At 55.7% G+C, this 7,921-nt stretch overlaps 1 pseudogene; it reads left to right on the top strand.

The window, feature by feature from the left end:
- Nucleotides 1-1,632: 1,632 nt before the first annotated feature.
- Nucleotides 1,633-7,921, top strand: LOC127031568 (mast cell protease 1A-like; annotated as a pseudogene).

The raw sequence follows: 7,921 nt of genomic DNA, 5'->3' as shown, positions 1-7,921 counted from the left end.
CGTTTTGCCTCCACGTAGAGTCAGTGTCTGACTGGCATGGGCTTGGTAAGGGGAGTCCCGGAGGGCAGTCAGGGAGCAGGGGGAGGGTTGGATGGGTTGGGAGTTCTGGGGGTCCTGTCAGGGGGTGGGGAGTGGTTGGATGGGGCGTGGGAGTCCCCGGGGGTCTGTCTGGGGGCGGGGGTGTGGATAAGGGTTAGGACAGTCAGGGGACAGGTAGGCTCCTAGGGGAAGTTAGGGTGGGAGTTGTCTCAGGAGGGGTCAGTCAGGGGACAAGGAGCAGGGGGGGTTGGGAAGTGGGAGGGAGTGGATGAGGGTGGGGCTAGGGCAGGGCTCTCCCCTCTTTTTGATTGGTGAAATATGGTAACCCTAGGGGAGAGGGGGGAGCCAGGGAGGTACATGGGGGCTGGTGCCCACATACATCCACTGCAGCATGCAGGAGCCCCCGGAGGGGTGCTGGGCCACAGCCTGGGAAGGAGGAGTGGGAGGGCACAGCTGCTCCCCGCTAGCGGCACAGCTGCCTTGGCAAGGCTGCTGCCCCCCTGCACTGCGCCGGCTCCTCCATGTCTGGGGCTCGCAGCTGCCGCAAGCAGGACGCTCTGGCTCTCCGGTGCCTCCGGAAGGCGGCTCCTCCCTGCCGAGCTGCTTCAGCGGCCCAAGCCCGGCAAAGCCAGAGAGTGGACTCGGGGTGGGGGCTGCCGGGGTGGGATGGGCAGGGCTTGCGGTGGGGCTGTGCACCCTCCAGGGGAGTTCGGGGAGGGAGAGGGGGGAACCTGGTCTGGGGAGCAGCCCCTGGGCAGGCTGGCCCCTGGGGTCTATAAAGGCTCATCGGGATTTGCCCCTCAATGAACCGATGTGCGGGGTGGGGGAGAGCACAAGGTGGAAGTTTTGCCTAGGGCGCAAAATATCCTTGCACCAACCCTGCCCCGGGGGTGCATGCAGCCCAGGTTAAGAACCACTGCACTAAACTGATAAGATCTGCATTTTAATTTAATTCTAAATGAAGCGTCTTAAACATTTTTAAAAACTTGTTTACTTTACATACAACATAGTGTATAGACTTATAGAGAGAGACCTTCTAAAAACGTTAAAATGTATTACTGGCACGCAAACCCTTAAATTAGAGTGAATAAATGAAGACTCGGCACAGCACTTCTGAAAGGTTGCCGACCTCTTGACTTAAAATCATCTTTGTAGCTAATAAATCTGTTTGTTCGTTCTACCTGAAACAGTGTGTTTGATTTGAAGCATGTCAGAGACTCTCCTTGGGATAACAAGCCTGGTACAGAGCAGTCCTGGATCTCACTAGACACGTCATCATCAAGGTCTTCTCCATCCAGTGGTACATCATCCATCCAGATGTGAAGGAACCGAGCTGGGTAGCATCCATCCAGCTCTGCAGGGACCCAGCCATGCGGTATCCAGCCTGCTGTACAGAATCCCTGGCTGACACATTGCCTGTCCTTAGCCCCAGCCTGTGTGGCTGGCTGTGGTTGGAAACTGAGACACCTGAGCCCTGCATTCAGATGAGTGTGTGTGACCCTGAGGTTTCCTGCCCCCCTGATCCCCTCCAAGCTGAGTCTATAAAGCCTTGAGACCTGAGGCAGATTCACCATCCCTGCACTGATGTCAAACATGTGGGTCCAGATCTTGCTCCTGTCCCCCATGGCCTTTCTCCTGCCCCCCAGGGCTTGGGCTGGTGAGTATGGTTGGGATTGCAGGACCCTGGGAATTTGATGTGAATGGGGGGAGTCTCAGGAATTGGTTTCAGTGGGTGGTATCTAGGGGCCTGTGACAGACTGTACCCTATGTTCACCCCTTGTCCAGGACTATGATACATTTTATAGAAAGCATGCCTTGTGAGGTATCATCTCATAATTTCCTGATCATTATTTTCCTGGTAAAATATTTGTGGCATTTAAAGTTATGGGATTCTACTTTATGATGTTACTAAGACATGTTCCAAATCTGGAGAGCCGCCAAAAACCAGTTCTCCAGAGACAAAACATCAACCAACACCTCAGTCAAGTGTCAATGTAATCAAATGGACCATCACCTGGCTAAGTGACCATTCTTAGGCAAGAAAGAGGACATGGGTGAAAAATTTACATCTTGATGACCAAACAGTTTGGGGTGCCCCTGCCCAGAGACTGTTTCCTGGACCTCAGCTGGAGATGATTCTCAAAAAAGAGAGAGAACTATAAGAAGGGGGAGCAGATGCTTCAAATGATGTCTCCCTTTCTCTCTACCCACGGAATTCACAACACCAGAAGTACAAAGGAAGCAGCATTGGACTGGGAGAGGGATACTGACTGAAGGAAATTCAGCCAATAAGTTTGCAGAAACACGTGCTGAGAGAGACCTCAGAAGGCATACTTTGTATGAAATTTATCACTGTCCTGTAATAGGGGTGAACACAGTGGTGCAGACTGTCACAGGGGATCAAGGTGTGTTGTCTCACCTGGCATCGATACTAATCAGTGTTAGCCACAGCCTAGGTAAGGAAGAGCAGGGGAAGGGCAAAAATAATCCCTTGGAACAGTGACAGGAGCACCAAGCTGTCCTCAAGAGGAAAGAGCAGATGTCCCATTCCCCACCCCCTGATCCAGCCAGTCCCCTTCTAGGGGCCGTCTGGCCTAATCTGGGGCAACGTTGGTCCCCAACGCTGTTAACTTCAGGCAGTGCGATTACTGACCCATTCCTGGTGAGTTTGGCACCAATTCTTCACCGAGCAAGATCAGAGCTTTAGATTTACCCTCCATCCTCACAGGGTGTCCAGTCTGCAGGACAGCGGAGAGGGAGCAGGGTTGCAGGCACAGGGATCCCCCAGGGAGATCATCATAGGGGGTGGGTTTTGGCTCTGGAGACTCCCCTTCACGATTGGGAGCTTGGTCTCAGCCATGCCCAGGGAAATGATGGGTCTCTTTATATGAACCTGGTCTCACCACAGGGGAGATCATCGGGGGACAGGAAGCCCAGCCCCACTCCAGGCCCTACATGGCCTATCTGGAAATACAACATGAAGACACGAAGTTTCGCTGCGGAGGCTTCCTGGTGTTGGAGAACTTCGTGCTGACGGCCGCTCACTGCAATGGAGAGTAAGTGCCTCTGTGCTGGGGATGTCGGGGCAGATTGTGGTTAGCGGCTGATGGGGAAGCCAGGAACTCTGGCGCCATCGTAGGTTGCAGGGAAGGAGAAATTAATGTGACAGGCTGGGAGAGCAGAGCCCAGGGGTCTGATCTGCTTACGGGGCATCAGCATGTCTCTAGGGCAGGGGCGGGCTAACTTTTTGCCTGAGGGCCTCATCGGGTTTCTGATATTATATGGAAGGCAGGTTAGGGGAGGCTGTGCCTCCCCAAACAGCCAGGCATAGCCCGGCCCCACCCCCTATCCGACCCCTCTGCTTCTCGCCCGCTGACGCCCCCCCCCCAGGACTCCTGCCCCATCTAACCCCACCTGTTCCCTGCCCCATCCACCCCCGCTGCTCTCTGACCCCTGACTGCTCCTGGATCTTCCACCCCTAACTGCCCCCCGCCGCCTCATCCAACACCCTATCTCCTTCTTGACTGCCCCTGGAGACACCTGCCCCATCCAACCACCCCTTCTCCCTGACCACTCCCAGACCCTGCTGCTCCTAACTGCCCCCTGCTGCCCCCTCTTTGCTGACTGCCCCCCTGGGACCCTGTCCCATCCTGCCCCCCTGCTCCCTGTCCGACCCTGGAACCCCCTCTCCTGACTGCCCCCTGCCGTCCTATCCAACCCCCTCTCTCTTTCCTGACTGCCACCCCAGGACCCCTGCCCTCATTCAAGCCCACTGTTCCCTGCCCTCTGACCGCCATGACCCCTATCCACACCCCTGCCCCATCCAAACCCTGTTTCCTGCCCCGTCACTCCCCCTGCTCTCTGTCCCCTGACCACCCCCAGAACTCCCATCTCTGGTTGACCCCGCTGCTCCATCGAACCCCTCCTCTCCTTCCTGACTGCCCCTCTGGGGACCCCTTCTCCATCCAACTACCCCTTCTCCCTGACCGCCCCCAGAATCCCCATCCCGACTGTCCCCCACCGCCCCATTCAATCCCCCTTCTCCTTCCTGACTGCCCCTCAGACCATGTTCTCATTCAACCTCACTGTTCTATGCCCTCTGACCACCCCGACCCCTATGCACACCCCCACCCCGACTACCCCCTAAACTCCCCTGCCCTCTATCCAACCCCCTCCGGTCCCTGCCTCCTTACCGCGCTTCCTGGAGCACCAGTGGTTCCAGCCACACCACTGTGCCGCCCAGAGCAGCAGGACAGGCAGCCACACTGCCTGGATAGAGCCAGCCATGCCACCACACAGCACAGAGCACCAGGTCAGGCCGTGGCTCTGCATCTGTGCTGCCCGGCAAAAGCTCGTAGCCCTCCCGCCCAGAGCACTGCGCCAGCGGCACGGCGTGCTGAGGCTGTGGGAAAGGGGGAACAGCGGGAGAGGGGATGGGGGCTACCCTCCCAGGCCAGGAGCTCAGGGGCTGGGCAGGAGGGGCCCACGAACTCCACGGGCCATAGTTTGCCCACCTCTGCTCCGGGGGCCTCTACAAACCATCATCCAGATCCGGTCCTGGGTAAATCAGTGGAGCTACAATCAGTGACGTGAACGGGTGTCTGGCCCAGATTGAGGCAGGAAGAGACTCACAGCCCCAGGACAGCTCTGCAGGACTCTGATCTGGGGGCAGCTGGGCATGGACTCCTGTCTGGATCTAGCCAGGGAGGGGTCACTGGGGTGCAGAATAGCTCAGGGCTGCTCAGAGGATTCAGAGGGCCTGGGGCAAAGCAATTTTGGGGGCCCTTCCATAGAAAAAAGTTGTAATACTATAGAATACTATAGTCTTGTGGGCAGTGGCGTAGCCAGGTTCTAACATCAGGGGGGAGTGAACACATAAAAATGGTACCACTCAACATATCAAATTAGTAATTACATCCACTCCCTCCCACTTCCTGCCCCCTTCAGAACCCCCAACACCCCCCCGCTCCTTGTCCCCTAACTGCCCCCTTAGAACCCTACCTCCTACCTGTCCCCTGACCCTTATCCACACCCCTTCCCCCAGACAGACTGTCTACACACCTATCCAACCACTCCCTCCCATGCACAGCTCCTCCCATTGAGGGTACATGAGCAGCTGCTTCTGCCCTAGCATCTGGATTTAGTAGTTAGCCAGACGCCTTTGCAGCAGGCAGAGGGATACTGCTATCAAAGGAAGCACTTGATTTTTAGAGTCTGATCCAAACAGACCCAGCAGAGAACCCAACAATAGCTCTGCCTCTGCCATCCCAGCACAGAGCCCATAAAGAAGAGAGGCGGAGACGTGCTTAATCCAGTGCATGGGGTGGAGAGGGAGTACAGACGGGGGACGGGGCATGGAGAAAAAACACAGAGATGGAAAGAAAAAGAAAGTGAGGAAGGAGGAGAAGCCAGGAGGCTGCATCTCTGGAGGGAAGGCCTGGGGGAGGAGCGTTCGGATGCAGCATGTTAATGAGACCCTTGCAAACACAAGGGAAAGAAGCAGGGAAGGGATTGCAGAGGACAAGCCGGGCAACTCACTCAGTCTCCCCTGTGGGGCCCTGTGGCATTGGGTAGCAGGGCCCAGGAAATGAAAACCTCTTAACCACACAGAATTGTTAACTGCTCCCAAATCCTTTTGTGCCATGGCTGCAAGCTTAGAAGAGCTTAAGCTGTGAGAGGCAGGGACTTCCTCAATACCTGTCTCTTGTGCGGTGCCTCAAGCAGGTTTGCATTGTATGACCCAGATGAAAAGCCCAGCAGGGAAAGCTCGCAACTTTCCCAGCTCTTTGAGCAGCATTTGAGGCCTTTAAATCACTCAGGCTGCATCTTCCAAATAAAATGCATTAATAATACAGCTCAGGCAAGCAGGCTGGGGGCCCTGCAGTCTGCCTGGGCCAGCTGATAGTACTTCCCACTGAAGGCTGCTTTTATATGCTTGTGTTTTGCTGTTGGACAAAGGCCCAGACTTCCTCTCATCTATCCCCCCTTGCTCCCTGACTGCCCCAGCCCCTCTCCACACTCCTAGAAAGTCCCCACCCCCCAAACCATCCAACCCTCCTCCTGCTCCCTGACTGCCCCCCCCGGGACTCCCCTTACCACCAGGCACCTCCAGCTGCTGGCTGTCTCTGGAGCCAAAGTTAAACACGTGCCAGCACACAGCCCCTCCCCCACAGCATGCTGAGACACGGGGGGTCTGGCTGCTGGAGGCCCAATGGGAGCAGCTCAATCAAGCCCGGCAGCCAATCAGCAGTACCACACTCTGTAGAGGGAGGAGATGAAGGGATAAAAATCCGACCTTTCTACCTTATTACAAATTCCTGCTAAGGTGCCACTTTGGGGGAATGGTGCTCAGTGGGCGAGCGCCTCCCCCCCCACGATTCCCCCCAAGCTACGCTCCAGCTTGTGGGGGCCCCTGCAAGACCCGGGACCTGAGGCAAATTGCCCCACTTGCCCCCCACCAGGCGGCCCTGGGTTAGCTGAGAAACAGGGACCGGGAGGACAGTGGGGAGTGTAGGCATTCAGGGAACAGCACAAATGGCTGAGGGAGCCACCAACTGGGACCCCACCATCACTGGGAAGAGGCTTTGTGCTGCAATCTGAGTTATGGGCAAAGTCCCTATGCCCACCTGAGGCAGCCAGTCCCCAACCCTGCGTGCAGTGGTGTAAATTTTTCACCTTGGCAGTGGAGTCTGAGATCTCAGCCTGAGAACCCAGGTTGCCCTGTGCCCACAAGATCAGTATTTATGAGTCAGACCCACATGTGCCCATCCCTCACCTCATGTACGCCCCTAAAGCCTCATGTATTGCTCTTGGCTTTTACAACAAGATCACTGTCACTCTGGGAGCCCATAATATTAGTGAACAGGAATGAAGCCAACAGAAAATCCCTGTGCGCCGCCGGATCCCCCACCCACAATATGACAAGAAGACCTTTAACAATGACATCATGCTGCTGCAGGTATCATCCACTTCCCATCACCCCATCCCCAATCACCTCACACTGCTTCAGAAACCATCTCCATCCCATCACCCCCGCCCCCACTGACCCCATGGTTACGAGTTTTGCTGAGGATGGGATGTCTCCTTGTTCTTGAGTGCAACTCTGACATTGATCTTCATCGTTCTTGTGTCTCAGCTGGCGAAGAGAGTGAAGCTGAATGGAGAAGTGGGTATCATCAACCTGCCCCTTGCCAATGAGAGAGTAGAGCCAGGGACTGTTTGCAGTGTCACCGGCTCGGGCAGCACTAGGACAGAGTGTTTATTGTGCCCAGACATGCTCCAGGAGGCAGATGTGATGGTGATGCCGGATGCCAAGTGTCCGAAGGATCCTTATGGGCCATATGATAGCTATAACCCCTCCACCATGATGTGTGTGGGGGACCCAGCACAGTGTAAAGATTCTTCGCAGGTAAATCTGCTCCTGGCTTTGAGCTCCCTTGATAAATGGTTATTATTAATGACGCTGTTTGTGTTGCAATCAAGCCACAAGCGGCAATTGGAGATCAGGCCCCACGGCATTAGGTACTGTATTAATGAATGGGAAACTAACTGGTCTTCTCTCGGCAGAAGGCAGAGACCAGCTGGACAAGGGAGTGAGAGGGGCACTGAGACCATCTGGGCCATGTAGGGAGTGGGGCAAGCAGAGGCCGGGTGGACATAGGGGGGTGTCACTGAGCTGTGTATCAACAGGAGATGACTCACTGGCTGTTCTCCATTTGCTGCTTATTTCATTTCACAGGGCGACTCTGAAGGACCCCTGGTGTGTGAGGAAACAGCCCAGGGCATCGTCTCCTGAGGGCCTTGTAGAGCTCCAGGGGTATACACAAAGGTCTCCACCTTCATCCCCTGGATAGAGAAGATGATGAGGAAGTTGCAGCCCTGA

Source organism: Gopherus flavomarginatus, chromosome 11, assembly GCF_025201925.1.
Source record: "Gopherus flavomarginatus isolate rGopFla2 chromosome 11, rGopFla2.mat.asm, whole genome shotgun sequence".
In the NCBI taxonomy this organism is placed as follows: Eukaryota; Metazoa; Chordata; order Testudines; family Testudinidae; genus Gopherus; species Gopherus flavomarginatus.
The sequence above is the reverse complement of the archived record's forward strand: the minus strand, read 5'-3'. Positions and strand labels throughout refer to the sequence as shown.